The sequence below is a fragment of the Cupressus sempervirens genome, chromosome 4, assembly GCF_028749045.1.
Source record: "Cupressus sempervirens isolate cs-2001-9-10 chromosome 4, ASM2874904v1, whole genome shotgun sequence".
Classification (NCBI taxonomy): domain Eukaryota; kingdom Viridiplantae; phylum Streptophyta; class Pinopsida; order Cupressales; family Cupressaceae; genus Cupressus; species Cupressus sempervirens.
The window spans coordinates 278,426,319-278,443,689 of NC_143121.1; positions in this window are offsets into that span (position 1 = coordinate 278,426,319).

Here is a 17,371-nt window from a genome sequence, read left to right on the forward strand (position 1 = left end):
CTAATATAAATGTTCCTTGTTAGAGGATGACCTCTCTTAGTAGTCAATTTTATACATTCAGTACATATCAATTTGTGTTAAGAGACTTTGAAACCCTATTAGAAGATTCCAACCATATTAGGAGTTGTAGAAGGTAGATGGACATAGTGTCTAAACACTAAAACATTTGGGGTCCAATTATGATGGCAATTTGCAATGGCAGTGTAATTTGTGGTGATTTTCATGTTTTTTTTTTCAATTTTCATTGATGCTACTACATATCAAACTGGGAGTCATAAGTGATTTTCCCTCGTATGTATAAACAAACAAAAAAAAGAAAAAATGACATAAATCTTTCCCCACTTTTTATTATTCTAGAGAGATGTTTTTGAAAGGGGATGGAGAGCTTTGAATGAGAGTAGAGAGCTCTGAACATTGGAGGAGATTTCATTGCCATGCCCTTGTGATTTCTACATTTTTTTTCTACACTCTTATGATCTTTGCATTTCATTGTCATTCCCTTAGTGGAGATTAGTGGAGATCTAGGATTTCATTTTTGTGCCCTTCTGATCTATGCATTTCATTATTGTTCCCTTGTGATCTTCATTCCCTTGCTCTGCGATTTCCATGTCATGTTGCACCCTTTTGATCTATGTGCCCTTTGCAACACTACAACATTTGGGATCAAATTGCAACCACAATTTGTGTTGGAGATGTAATTTTTGGTTGGTCCTACTTAGTAAAGAACATTAATCTATTATTGAAACCAAGTGAATCTCAACATTAACCTATAATTGTATTATAACTAATTGTGTGAATCTCTTGGTTTTAGGCAATGTAGAAGGACATCATAGTTCAATATGCAATGTCAATTCATATGTATATCACATCAAGTGGAGGAGAAAGACATAACATGTGATTTTCATTTTTGTTAGAGGTCTTTAATTAGGCATTTTAAGTTATAAACCATCATGAAAATTGTTCATGGTGGTCTATGATTTCAAAAAAATAATAGACCTATTAAATAAATGTAATCATGTTGTGTTTTATCAGCTCCGCCTACTACCCATGCATTTGAATGCAACTGCCTATGCATTCTCAATTCAAAGTGGTAGAATCTTCTTTTGGATGTGACAAGAAAATGAGATTTACTAGAAGATGGGAAAATGATGTCACTTTTGCAAGTCTAGAATCTTTTGTGTACTTTAAACATTGATCCTTCCTTAAATATTTTAGATGTTAATAGGGAATTTAGATGTGAAGGAGGGGGGAGGTGGAGCCAAATGAGCTTCCACCTTCACATGGTTAGCCCTAATTAGTAGAGAATATTAAACTATTTTCAAAAACAAGTGAAGCTCAATATATAGCTATGTTTGAATGAAAACTATGTAAATCTACTATGAGCTATGAGAGCATCATAGCTATTCAACATTTGCAACCAATTTTTTTTATATTAATATGGCATGCCGTCACAATTACAATGACCACTTTCAATAGCTATTTGCCGATTCTGCAGCACTCCTGCCACATGACCATCTCTATTGCTATGGTTGTTTCCAATGACTTATTGTGGGACCCATAGTATTTCTATCACAAATATGTTGCAATTGTGATGGTTTCTTTGACAACTTTCCATCACATTTGTGATGGTGAAAATGAACTCTTTGCTAGTGACTTAGCTCAACTTATGACACTTGTTTCCATCCCAATTGTGAAGGTTGCCCCTACCATCATAAATTTTGATGGTAAAAATCTGACACTCATATGACAGTAGCCAATTCATCATGATGTTGGTTGGGCAACAATTGTCTGTCGCAATTGTAATGACGTATTGTGACAATTTGGGTCCAAATTTAGTAGTGAAAGAGAATCAGGGGCAAGACCACTAAGAGCACTATCCAAGTGTTCTATGCATGATTCCTTGTAGAATACTAGAAATGTATCTCCTTCTCTTCCCTCTTACTAGACCAAACCTATTTTGACCTCCATGGCACATCACCAACTTTACATCTAATAAGCCCTTGGATCACTTACTCATATTTACCAAACACTCTATTCTTCCTCACTTGATCTGAACATCAATGCATACTTAACAATAAGGAAAATACCTTCCTTTATACCATATCCTCAAAATAATTCCTTGGTTTTGGCTTGAGGCTTTCCCAGTTAATCATAATAGGACCTGATAAAGATAATACAATATATTACAATTATAGAGCATTGTCAACTCACGGTCTTCACAACTTCTCACATGTGACATTTATCCTTGTGCAAATTATGATGTCATCATCATGATGTCTTCTATCAGTGTGCAACTTTGCACATCAAGATTCTAACTCTATTAGGAGATGAAACGGAAGCACAAAAAACAAGTTACTCTGTCTAAATACTATCATGTATAAATCAGGAATATCTTCTTCATGTCTTCAACTCTCTACACATTGTTTTGTACACTTCATCAATACAAAGTGTAGAATACTTCCTCAATTGGAGTTGACCTAATCATCAATGTATAGACTGTATGACCTCATTCTATATCTTTTGCTCTATTAGTCTTTACAGAAACTATACTATGTTGACATCAATGAAAAATATAGTCATGAATGCAACATGTCTATCATAAATAGTCTCTCCAATTCTTAAGATACTCCTCAAAAGGAATACGATCATTATTCATCCTAAAAATCTCCCCATTTTTCATTGATGGCAACATAGATGAAAAACATCTAAATTCCATGAATACCAAATCAAACTATGATGAAATTGATTTTGTTCTCTTCTTTTAAAATCCTTTTCATGAATCAAATCTAAACATTATAGGAATACTATTCATTCTACATATTTTTCTTAGGATTGACATTAGTTTTTTATACTTTGATTCTTAGGAACAACTTCTTCATCCATATTTTCTCAATCTTACATGCATGAAAAAAAATTGTTCACAACTTCTCTTCCATACACAAGAGTTATCTTCTATGCAATCTCTCCCATATTGTACTGGAGGATGTTTTCTTCTTCCCCAAGGAGATTTTTTCCATGTAAACTCTCCCCTAATCACATCAATGGGAAAGATTTCAATATGTCAAGCATATTCTTGAAGTCTTCAATCAGTCCTAGAGAACTCTTGTCATCACAAAGACTCCCCGATGTTGGAAGCATCAACATCCAGTCTAGATAAACAATAGTGCTTTGTACCACTAGATTGATGTATTCTCTACATCATTTATTTAGAAGTAGGAATGGACATAACCCCAAGCATACCTCACATATAGTCAATTGTATATTTAGGATGCATGAGAATCATGGGTTGCATTGCTATCCTGCATATTTTTCCTTGTCTCTTAGTTGTTGCTGAGTTGCAATGCCTTGCATTGTTAAGCTCCTTTTTTGTAGCTGAGTTTGTAGTGGTTGTTGAGCTTCCTAGTTATTTTCAATTTTGTATTGATTGTCAAGTTCATAGTTATTTTCAAGAACATAGTTGTTGTCGAGTTTGTTGTGGTTTCCAAGTTCATAATTGCTATCGAGTTCCTTTGATTGTCGAGTTCCTTTGGTTACTAAGTTCCTTTAGATTCTGATTCCTTTAGTTGCCAAGTTATCCTTTAGTTTCTATGATTTCTTTGGTTGCCGACATGATTTCTAAGTTTCTTTAGATATTGAGTGGTTCTAAGTTTGCCAAGTTGTAACATTTTGATGGAGTCTTCATTTGTCAAGTTGTCTGTGCATAGTTTCTTGTTGAGGTTGACATTTGCATTTAATTTAGTGATAGGTATTTTTTGAAAGCCAAGTTCTAGATTGTTTGGAATTTAATGTAAGGGTTTAATTAGTTGGTATTTGCAACAAGTCAACCTCTAGGCGCGCATGTATTTAAAAAGGTATTGGGTAGAGTCTTAGGGGGAATGATCAGTAGTAGCATTGATAGAAGGAAGATCTAGGAGTTCAAAGTAGTGATAAAATGTGAACTTTTGTCATTAAGAAATAATGTATGTTGGCTGTAACCCAGAAGGCATTACAGTTGGGCATGTATTTTTAACAATTTAATGAATCTAAAAAGCATCTTGTTTCTCCTATATCCTTTGGTGACTATTGTTCATTTTTTTTTGAACCCACATTGTTTACTCTTGCAAGTGGCTTAGATAGTTTGGTGTGCCTTCGGATTTGGTTTCATTCTTGTGGAGATTCAATCATGTATAACCCTAATTCAAATTTGGTTATAGGATTAAAAATATACCAATTTGACTTACAACTTGTAGAGGGTTAAGATCTTGCAGGAACCTAATTTGTAAAGATGGTTTCAGGTAGAGGAAATGTTGATAATGCAATATTGGATACATTGAGACAAATTGCACCTAGATTAGATGTTGTGGAGATATCCCAGAGGAGAGGAGTGCATCTTTATGATGTTAGTGATGATGAAGTAGTAGCACTAAACTATAATCCATACACGGAAGAAGATCAGGATGAGACAAAGTTGTTGAGAGTATTGTCTAGGGCACATTCAGAGCCTATTGTGGAAGTTGTTCCTTATTATGGAAAATTGGATACCAATGCTGTGTTGGATTGGATCTTTGAGAAGTTCTTTGAGTATGAAAATACTCCTAATAACAAAAAGGTGACAATTGTAGTTACTACATTGAAATGTCATGCTTTACTATGGTGGGAGCATTTAAAAAATAATAGACAAAGGAGAGAAAAGGAGAAGATCAAGACTTGGCCAAATATAGTGAACTAGGTAAAGAACAAATTCCTTCCTACTAATTAGCTAGTTAGCTTGTTAAGAAAGATGCAAAATTTGAGACAAGGAGACATGAGTGTGAAGGAGTATACTGAGGAATTTTATAGGTTGGACATAAGATCTGGACATGTGGATGATAATGTCAAGAAAATTGAAAAATATCTATATGGATTAATATATGGATTTCAAGATGAGATAAGTTTTGTGAAATTGGAAAGTGTGGATGAAGCATACTAGTATGCCTTGAAAGATCAGGATATCTTGAAAAAGAAGCATTAGAAAAGACAAAGAGGTAGAGGTGGTAGATTCCTGATAGGAAGAAGTAGATGTTATAGAGAATGTGGTAGATTTGATAGTTCTGTGTAGGATAACGGTAATTATGAATAGAAAAAATGATGACAAAGGAAAGACTAAGTAGAAAAATGGTAATTCTTACCAAGGAGGTACTAGTTCTTATCGGGGAAGAGGTAATTCCTATTCTAGAGGTGGTTATCATGGTAATTATTTCAAATGTGGTAAAGAATTACACAAACCCTTTGAATGTAGATCCTTAAAAATGGGCAAGATAATAGAAATGTTGTGATTCAAGGAGACATTAAGGGTTTATTAAGTGGAGCTAAGGCTAGAGAAAATCTGATGGTTAGAAGAACCTTATGTAATAAGGGAAGTGATGAGAAACTTGTCATTAGGAGAATTCTTTTCAAGACTAGATCTAAGATGGATGGAAAATGTTGCAAGGTGATCATTGGTAGTGGAAGTTCTACAAATTTTGCATCAGAAGAGTTGGTTGCACAATTCTAGTTGCAGAGGCTAAAGCATCCTAAACCCTATCATGTTTCATGGATCAAAGATGAACATAAGATATTGGTAAGTGAATAATGTATTGTGAAGTTATATGTGATATTATGCCTGTGGATTGTTGTCATATTCTATTGGGTGGACCTTGTAAATATGATAGATATGCTACACATGATGGAAGATTGAATCAATATACTCTCTAGGTGAATGGGAGAAAAAAAACATTATTGCATTTGATTAAAAGTCCATATGAGGTTAATTGTCTTACTATGAGAATTTTCATGGTTAAAAGGAAACAATTTGAAAATAAAATGAAAAGGAACCAAGCTTGTTTTGCTATAATTCCTAGAGGACCAAGTTGTGTCAGTAGAAACTAAGTATCAGAAACTAGTGTTAACTATGTACCAGTCAATGGCGACCAAGTAATAGTAGAAACTAGAAGTATTGATTGAGTGCTAGTGGAAATTACAATTTTTTTGAATGAGTATAAAGAAATTGTTTTAAAAGATATACCTAATGGTTTACCACTAGTCAGAAGTATAAGTCCTTGTATGGATTTGATTTCTGGAGCTAGTTTTCCAAACAAAGCACCATATAGATTAACACCTATAGAGAATGAAGAGCTTAATAGACAAGTGCATGAATTTTTGTAGAAAGTTTGAGTCCATGTATTGTACCTATTGTATTAGCACCTAAAAAGAATGGAGAATGGAGAATGTGTATTGATTCCAAAGCTATTAAAAAGATCATGGTGAAATATTGGTTTCCTATGCTAAGGATGGATGACATAATGGATTTTTTAGTGGAGCAAAGTATTTTACCAAAATTGATTTGAAGAGTGGTTATCATCATATTAGAATTAGAGAAGGTGATGAATGGAAGAATTCTTTTAAGAAAAAAGATGGTTTGTATGAATGGTTGGTTATTGCTTTTGGTTTGACTAATTGTTGGTAAACAGATTTTGTTCTTTGGATTTGACCCTTAAATACCCAAATTTTTTGAACAATATCTAGTTACAACAGTTGGAAAGCCCTTTGTAGATGAATGGTATTTTCTCTGAATTAATAGATACAACTCCCTATGATAGATTTTCAGTGAATTATGTTTATTCCTATCATCTAATTGGGGGTGTGTTCTTAACCTAAGAACAATAGAGGTATAACCAAGCTAGACTTAGGCAAGATCTAACTCAGGCAAACAGAAGCTTTTAATAATCTATTTGGTTTTATGCATCCACACATCTTATGAATTCACAAAACTTCCCATGAGTTAAGCTACAAGAACTGAAATCTATACTTATTTGCTAAATTGATAATGTTTAAAATTCCTCTTAGAATGAACAATGACAATACTTATCATGTTCATTCATTGTATAATGAACAAGGGAAGCAAAACTCTATTTCTCCCTTGTTCCAATCCAAACCATAAGAGAAAGATACAAACTTAAAGCCAACTAGAATAGAAAATAATCAATATAAAATACTCTTGATTATCTCTACAACAAGAAGTATTTCACACCCAATAATTTGTCGACCTCTCATTCATCATTCAACTTCATACATATAGAGTTTAAGAGATGACCATTACAATAGGAATTTTAATCAGTTCATCTTCTAAGGATGACAAATGGCAAGATTCCAGTTTGTCGCATTACAAAACTTACAAAATTTGCAAAATTTACAATAGAAAATGAAAACAGGGCGTCAGCTGAATCACTCAGACTTCTTTCCTTTTTAATTTTTCACTCTATATGCTTTAGCAACAACTATAATTGCAATCAATTCTTCGCAATTAGGAACATGTACATTAGTGAATCTTAAGAGCCACTTCAGATGCTCTCAACCCAGCTCCTTCACTGCATTTAGTTGACTTGTCAATTCTTCGGCAACCACATGTATGCATCCACCAAGCATCTGTAGCTCTGTCGCTCTATTTTGACTGCTTGAAGCCATTCCCAAAAGGTTACTCAAGTACATGGAGAAGTTTTTCTTCATTATTTCCACTCTAATAAGAGCTTTCCCTGGACTGCTAGTTTGTGGATCCATGCAGAATCCTTTCATCAGTTCAAATACCATGTCTTGGGTTCTCTTCACTTTATCTCCTATTTCCTTGACTCCTTCTTCAGCTTCTTGAATCATCTCTAGCTTGAATTGCATACCCTGAATCCATTCAAATAGAGGCTTCGTTCCTTTCTTCAAAGTTTTTGCTTCAAGTGCCTCCTTTTCCTTCATCGAGATGATAATTTTTAGGAGGAAAATGCACTCATCACATCTTGCCTTCTCTGCAGACAAAGTTTTGTTATTAGATATGATATTATCCTTCTCAATTTCCAATCGAAGGATAACATTCCATATTTGATGGATCAGAGTAAGTCCATGTGCATTAAGTTTCTCAATCCATTCTTTTTCAATCTAGCCAAAATGCCTATCTTTCTGAAGCTGTGAGATGAAAGCTTGCACTTCTTCTACTGTAAGGTTCATAGTAGCAGGCACACCAATAATGGTAGCCAATGGAACAACTAACTGCCTGACAAATTTTTTCAATTCTTCTATCTCAGCCTTCATCTTGATTTTTGACAATTTGAGGCTCTCCAGTTGTTCTTCTATTAACTCATTACTTTATCTCCATAGGCCCACCTTTGTATCATGTCTAGCCTCTCCAAGATCAATTGAATGTAGAGTGAAATCTTTAGGTGTCATGTCTTCAATTATCCCTACTTTGTTTGGATTTTCTATCTCCATGGTTAAGTGTCCTGTTTCTGGATCTAACCTAAGTATTGATAGAGTCTTCTGCTTCTTAGCTTTCACTATTGTAGACCCAGAGCGAATTACTTGAGACATAGTATCTTTTGCAGGGATACTCTCCTCTTTTCTCTTTCTCTTCCTTTCTAAGGAGTCTTCCAGCCATGACTTTGTACTAGTCACTTTAGAAGCAGCCCCAGGTGACTCCATACTAAACATTTTCTTCTTCACCACAGTCACTGCCACTGTAGTTGTAGAAAAAGGATTCTTTAGATCTCTAAAAAGAATCCTAAATGAACTTGGGAGTCTCTCTTCCTCTTGAGTTTTCTTCGTAGCTTCATTAGATTTAGTGGACTCATTGCTACTACTCTTTTCATTCCCAATTTCTACTATCTAAGTGGGAGAACTAGTTGGGTTCAAAAGAGGAGCACTTGCAGATGGACTAGGGCTATGATGAGGAGATAAAGTTGGATTAATGTGATGAGGTGAGACTAGAGCAACATGAGGAGGTGAGACTAGAGCAACGTGAGGAGGTAAGACTAGAGGAGTAACATCATGTTTCAGCTCTTCAGTCCTCTTTTCTTCGGTGCTAGCTCGAGTTCCAATAACTGGAAGAGGACTTCCCTAGCAAGTTGGAGCTATTGAAATGTTTTTCTCTGGGGCTTGATCACCTCCTCCTATAGATTGAGCAGGTCCTTGAGTAGCCATGGTTGTAACACTAGGTGTAGCACTTTGAGAAGAAGTAGGAGTAGCAGTGGCTGGAGAAGCTTGAGTAGTCTTACTCTTACTTTGGCCCTTTTTTGCTTTCCACTCAACCCATTTCCCAGTCATCTTGATGATCCAAGCCATCATAAAAACAAAATCTTCCTCTATGTCCACATAGGGTTTAGAACTGATAGGGGTATTCCTTAGTTTAGTCAAATATTTATTGCTATACATATTTTTCCCATCATCTTCTAGCCCTTTCACATCTAAGTTAAGGGTATGTGCAGGATCATGGTGTGCCAAAAAGTGGTGATCTGAAAAATATGTAGTTTTGAAATGCCTCAAAGAATTTCAAAATCTATTCCAACTTTTTTCCCACCCATGCTGATACTAAATGAAAACAATTAATACCTTTATAATTCCTACTATATCTTTCGATACCAACCTTATATGGTCATCTTTAAAAAATCCCAAAAATGTATTTTTGGCATGTTCTTATGTGTTTTTTACTTCAAGCACGTAGCTAACGACTTTTTTTAAACCAAAATTTGATGTAATGAAAAGGGTTTCTTAAGAATGTTCTTAGCTTTTCATAAATGTAAGGCTTGTCAAATTATGAGTTCAATAAGTAATTATTACTTATTTTCTAATGGAGTTAGCTACAAAGTGCTGATTGACATACTGGTTGAAAAATAGCTATAACTTTCAAACCATATAAGATTTGTGAAATCCAAAAGATGCGTCACATTCTATACTTCGAATAGTATAATAAAAAAAAAGAAAAACATAATTTTGATTTTTTTTGAACTAGTTAAGGTGGTCAGACATGAGAGTTTTTAAATTCTGAAAATAGTATAGTAGAAAATTCATAATTAATTATTTATTTGGAATAAAATTTCCCAAAAATATGCATCACATCCAAGAACGAGTCTACTTTTTATATCTAAAATTATATTTAAAAATATTATCATTTGATTATGATTAATGTGGTCAGACATACACCTACTTTTTATTTTTGCCCTGAAAATTTTGTAGTACTGCATTAAAATCCAAACTTTTGACCAATCAAATAATTTTTTCTCTAGATAAGGCCTTGTTGTTTAGAAACTACATTCAATTTCCTACAGATTATTTTCTTACAACTTTTTGATGTAAATTCTAGAACCACTTTAAAATTATGTGTCAAGTTGATATAACCTTGATTTACTGGATTTTCACTACCACTTAAGGCCATAGTTTGGTACACCATGATCCTGCACATACCCTTAATGCCATATGTCTTTATTTGATCCACTATCAATCTAGAAAAATCTCGATCATGGCTCTCCAACTCATCTTTACAATCTACCCAGTAATCTTCTATGGTAGTTACCTGTTTGATTATGCTTCCAATTTGAAGCACATCTCTGGCATATCCATTAGGATCAAACATGGGCCTTACAACTTCATATTCTTCAAGTCTATATTTGTTCTTGAATGCCTTGAGCATGTTCTTAGTGTTGGATCAAGACTCACAACAATAGGCCTCACCTTTCATGGGGAATTCATATCCCTTCTTCCTCAAACTAGCGCTCGACACGTTCACCTAAATTGCTTGCCTCACAATCTCAATGAGTACAATCATGTTGTTAGGGTATCTAGGCAGCTTCAAAGGAAATCCATCAAATGTTTCAAGATGCAAATAAGAAAAAGATTAGAATTGAACGAAATAACAGCCAAATTAACTGATGATTTCCATTGCTTCTGGGTTGAATCTCTACTCTAGACATCCTTGGAGTTCCCTGCATATTCTCATTGTGAATGCATCATTTACTTGGATATAGTTTGCATAACTATTCTACAACTATAGGCATGGATAAAATTCATAGCTTTTTACATCATCAAGGAAATTCTCTATTCTGGGGAGTCCAAACCACAATTGTAGGGAAGCCAACATATATATCAAGAAAGAAGACATATAAAATGAATTATAGAACTTAGCCACACTGAGAGCCCTAGATAGATGTTTACTTACCTCATATGCCTAGTCAATATACTGTGTATCTGAGTAAATAATTTGCACCAAAAGGAAGTATTTTTCTACAAAATTAAGATCTTCTACATCACCTTTAAGTCGATGCAAGAGGACCAGAATGTTAACAATCTCAAGCTTGAGATTAGTGCCAAAAAGGGTTTTAGGGACTTACTCTTAGCTCCCCTTGGCTTTTGGAACCAAGAACTCATGATCTTTTTTTGCCACACCATCTTCTTCAGAGAGAATTTAGACATAGATCCTCCCATTGTTAATTCAGAGAACTCTCATTCTAGAATCTGCAGGTAGTTCACTACCACTTGCCTATCAACTGAGATTAGCACTATTTGATTTGGTAGTAAGATTTGTTTTGTATCCAGATTGTAATCATTGATGCATTCAATAATCAAGTCTAGAGCTTGTACTACTACTGGAAATCTGGCTACCTCTACTAATCCACTTCCATGAAGTTTCTCTATTACAGGGTCAATTAGCTACATCCTTAGTCTCTTTTAGAAGTCTTGCATGTCAGAGAAACATAGTGAAGTGTCTATAATATTTTTCCATGCTGACTTAACTCCACCTAGCCTATCAAAACCAACAAATCTTGTGGCCATCTTGTCTAATATTGAGGTGAATTGAAACTCAACAATTGCGAATAGTGCCAAGAGTAAACCTTGTAACTCTAAATTTTTTTGAGAGCACTATTCAATACAATGGCATAATAGTTTAATAGAGAAAGTAGTAATTTGAAAATCTATTATCCTTATCTTTATATAGGAACCCTTAATCTTTCCATTAATTTTCATGATCTATGCCCCACAAGCGAATTTAAGGATAAATTCATTGAATTAGTAAATGTGACAGTTCTAATGGATTTTTCCCTATCTTTTCACTATTCCCATTGGCCCAACAATAACTTTCTTTAATTACAGACTTACTTTCCCATTTTTACCCAGTTTTGAAGAAATAGAAATGGAGTACTCCTTGGGGAGAAATCCACCTGACTGGATTCTGTTTAAAATACCTTCACAAACTCAACTGATTTGCTTCAATTATCTTCCCAAAAACATCCCATGATCAATTTACACAATTACTATGCTTGCAGGAATGATTTTCCATTTACATGTGGAAAATTGCCCTAATCAATTTAGTTTAAGCCTTTGGTAAATATAAGAATGGTTTTGCGAGTGAAAAATGGGACCCACTGACTCACTTTACCTTTTCACAAATGCCTTTTCGGAAAACTAACTTCTTGGTTCAAAACCTGTTGGAAATGATTGAAAAGATCATGAGGGAGATTTTTGGAAATGATTGAATAAAATCATGAATGAAGTGATGGAACTAGAAAAGAATGTTCTCAATCATTGTTTCTTCATTGATGTCAAACTTGCTACTTGTAGAAATGATAATTGCTTTAGTAATCCAAATACTATCAATTGGTTGATTAACAAGGAGGTGGCAATCAATAAGATGTAACTAGGACACCTAGAGAAAGGTTGAAGTTATAATGTTGTAATGAAGTACACGGATTAGCTAAGCCATTGATGATATAGTGTATTGATGACATATTCTAAGACACAGAGGATGGACACACTAAAACACATCAAAGATGTAAGGTTTAGCTATTTCATTTGTAAAGCCTAACTAAGTTCATTAGAGAGTGCCGAGCAAGCCAATTAGTGCCAAAAAAATTCTCAATTGAAGCCGAGAAAGTTCACCTTTAGAGTGTGCCAAACAAATATTAAGTGCCGAGTGATCTTCAAGTGGTGAGTAAAGAACAAGTGCTGAGTGAAGATTAGGTGCCGACTGATCTTCAGATGCCGAGTAAAGAACAAGTGTCGAGCGAAGATCAAGTGTCGAGTGATCTTCAGATGTCGAGTAAAGAACAAGTGCCGAGTGAAGATCAGATGCTGAGCATCAGTAAACTAATAGTACCGAGTTGCTGCATTGTTTTGAAAGTCGAAGATTCGCCAAATCTAAGCTAACAAGGTTATTATCTAGAATTATGTGAATCAAATAGAAGATAAGAGTGATGAGCTGGTGGCACGAAAAACCATGTAAAACATTTTTGGAGAATACAACTAGACTCTAGATGAAGTTTCTAATAAGAGCAAGATATGGGGAAGATACATTGTATCCTACCTAATCTATTTGATACCCTAAAGTTGGAGAGGGAGAATCGAGCGGGAAAAGTAATCCAAATTTCTATTTAAGGAGTCATAAGGTCACGAAGCAAAATATGAGAGAGGTCAAGCATGAAAGCATGAAGTGCTAAAGAAGGTGCTAAGGAGAAAGAAAGCATAGAAACTCTGCTTCGACAGATGACCACAGATATGATTGCATTGGTATGATGAGAAAGAGGACTCAAGGAGATGAAGCTTGAGATGACAAGCTGTCAGAGCTGAAGTGATTAAAGTCAAGCAAAGGATTGAACTGAAGTGTGATATGTAATCTGCAAGATATGTTTTAAGTTGTATCAAATCAAAAGCCATTATTGTTACTCTCTAGCAATTGTAACAGTTAGTATAAATCCCATGGACTTAGGTTGGTTTAATAGCCATGTTGTAAATCCTTTAACAGGGTGACATTCCAAGTGAATGTTCCAAAGTCCTTTGACCAGGCCCATTCCTAGCAGTATGGTGAAATTCTCTAACAAGGTCACATTTAACAATGTGTTGTAAGCCTTTAACAATATAGGCTTCTAACAGGGCATCACTTTAGAAGAGTGAGAATTAAGTAGCATGTTCTTGCATGTTTTATTCCTGCATGTTGATTTGCTGTAACTTGCTAAAATGATTGATTTAAGCTTGGATGGAAGAATAGTTCAATGGGATCACTATAATTGAAAAAATATTATTAGGGCATTTAGACCTTGTATAACTGATTCACCCCCCCTCTCAGTTAATCTAAAGAATATTAACAAAACTTGCTAAGGAGAAGTTGTTTCTGAGTTTTCTGTTGATCTTCTGTTTTATCATCTTAGTGAGTTTTGAATGATTTCGACAATGAAAACATGGCAATAATTGGATGATCTATCCATAACATAATTCACCTCTCTTTATTTAAGCTCACAAACTGCATTTGTAAATCTAAGTGGAGTTTCACCTTTGGGGTGCAAAAACCCACCAAGGAGAAGATGAAACTAGATTTTCCACTAGTTCAACTTTCTTTATGTTAAAAAAAAAAGGGCTGCAAGTAAGTTCATCAAGAGTAACATAATTGAAGAATCTCCATTGAGAAAGGTCCTAAACTACCCAAAAGACTCATGGTGATAAAGAAAACCCACTCGGCCATTGGCCATACAATGCAGGAGAAAGGAAAAGATGAAAACCCAATGGAGATACTTATCACTTGAGGAAGAAAGGACCAATTGACTCAACCAGACTAAACACAATACAAGTTAATCTCCACTTTGCAAAAATGGTACATGGTGAAAAGTGGAGCAATAGTTGGCTCTAACTGGGGACTTGGGTAGAGTATGCCCAAGCAAGGGACTAAGAGTCTCTGGTTTCACAAAAGAAGATAAAAGGTGGCAACACAAAAAAAAAACAAAAACAAAACATAGAACAAGAAAATAGAAAGGGAAGGAAAAAGGCTAACTAAGACACACAATAAACTAATCCTTACTATAGTATAGTACAGGGTTTACCTATTTTCAATTTGTAATTTGATAGAGCTTGAGATCCTGACCATTATAAGTTCGGGGTAGTACTTCACCATCTTCATACGCCAACTTGAAAGAATTGTTTTTGAATGCCTATTGAATTTTTAATGGACCTTTCCATAGAGCATCAAACTTTTTATGCATTCCTTTCGGATCCTTTCTTTTGTCCCAAAGTAGCACCATGTCTCCTACCATAAATTTTTGAGGTCTTATATTTTTATCAAAGAGCTCTTTCACTTGCATCTGATGTTGTGTAATGTGGTCCATAATTTCCCTCCTTTCTTCTTCAAGTTTGCCCAAATATAGGATTCTCTTCTCTAGAACATCCTTATAAACATCATCTTCGATTATTGTTTTGAGTTTGTTTATGGCTAATTCCAAAGGTAGAGGCAAATTGGCTTCAGTTCCATAAACTAGTTCAAAAGAGGATATACCAATTACCCTCTTTGGTGTTACTCTATCTACCCAGAGTGCCTCATGGATCTTTTTGTGCTAGGTCTTCTAATTACCTAAGATTAGCTTCTTAAAAATATTAATTAAGTTCTTATTGCTAGACTCTGCCTATCCATTCCCTTGAGGGAAATAATCTGATGAATGACCAATAGTGATCCCATACTCAAAAAAAAAATCAATAATTTTGATTGAAGGAAAATAAGATGCATTATCCATCACTAGTTTAATAGGAACACCAAACCTGACCAAAATATTCTCCTTTATGAATTCACACACTGCCTCAGAATTATTCTTCTTTGTAGCTTTAGCTTCTACCCATTTAGTGAAGTAGTCAGTGGCAATTATTATATATTGATGACCAACACTAGATATAGGAGTAATCAGACCAATGAAATCAAGGCCCCATTGTTGAAAAGGCCCTTCGATGACAACAGGTCTTAGTGGTAGAGAAACTAATTGAGGGCGTCCAGAGAACATCTTGCATTTTTCACACTTTGCTACTTAGGCATATGCATCTTTAAACATCCCAAGCCAATAATAGCACTGCCTTAGTATTTTAAATGTTGTGATTGAAGACGAGAAATGTCCTCCACAAGCTTCATCGTGAAATGTCTTCAACAACTTTTCTTGCTGTTGTTTATCTACATACCTAAGGAAAGTACCATCAATAGCTCTTTTGAAATGCTTACCATCCTAGATCACATACTTAGCTACCTTTAGTTTAAGGTCTCTTCTTTGCTTTGCATTTAGGCCCTCTAGACATTCACCATACGTTAAAAAAAAGGAGATATTTTGAAACCATGGATCGTAGAGACCTACAACCAACACCAATTTCTTCTCACCTAATTCTTCTAACTCTCAAATGATTTTTCTTTCTACAATTGCCTTGCATAGAGCATTCGCTCTTATTAACTTGGTAAGTTTAATCTCTATATCATATTCTTGTATTTTTGCTACCCATTCTCCTCTGACATTGCAACCTATATCATGTTGTGTCAATATGCTCTTTACTGCTACATTTGGGACAAAAACTATTGAATGTGAATGTAGGATATAGAACCAAAAAAATTTAAGAGCCTTGACCACTAAAAAAGCATGCTTTTTAGTTTGTGAATATTTGAGGTCATGGTTATTTAAAGGTATGCTCGTAAAAGCAATAGTGGCCTCTATTCCTTCATCATTCTCCTGCATAAGAATAGCTAACAATGTATGTTCAGAAGCATAGCAATAAATGATAAAGTCCCACTTATAATTTTGATGGCATAGTACCAGAGTATTAGCAATAGCAGTTTTTATATCATGAAAAGCTTGCTTTCCTGCCTCATTCCATTTGAAATTTGAATTCCCTTTCATCATGTCCACTATATGTTTAGTAGTTTCCACAAAATCAGGCCCAAAATTTTGAGAAAATTCACCTGCCCAAAGAGAGATTTGACTCCTATTTTGTTTGAGGGTAGGCTTAGTCTCTGAATAGCTTCTACTCTTTCAAGGTCAATTCTAATGCCTTCCTGGGACACTATATGGCCAAGGAGCTTTCCTTCTATCACACAGAAAATTGACTTCTTTGGGTTGAGATATATTCCATGCTCTTGGCACCTTTATAACACTTTCCTCAAATCTTCAATATGATCTTTTCTTTTTCTCAACAACACAGTGAGCTCATCCAGGTATATGACTATGATTCAATCTTTCAAATCAGTGAATGTCTCACTCATGCATCTTTGGAATGTAGCACCAACATTGATAAGTCCAAAAGGAATTCTACGATATGAAAATGTACCCCAAGGGGTAGTGAACATTGTCTTATGCCAGTCCTTTTCTTCTACTTCAACCTGATTATAACTTGAGAAGCTATCAAGCATAGACATCATTTTAGATCCTGCCACTATTTGCAATAAATAGTCCATATTAGGAAGAGAAAAGTTATCTTTTAGGGATGCTTGATTTAGGTTACGAAAATCAACACAGATTCTTATTTCTTTGTTCTTCTTTCTGACAAGTACTATATTGGCTATCCAGGTGGAATGATGAATGGGATAAATAATTCTTGCTTTTAACATCTTATCTACTACTTGAAAGATGGCATCAGCAAATTTAGGATTATAGTTCCTTTGTTTCTTCTAGAAAGGGACTATGTCAGGCTTCAGTGGAATTTTGTGTTTTAACTTCCCATTTCTATAACTTTTCAAATCTTCATAGCTCCAAGTGAAAACATCCCTATATTCCATAAACAGATTCTTTGCAACCTCTTTCTATTTGGGTGAACAACACTTCCCAATGTTAAT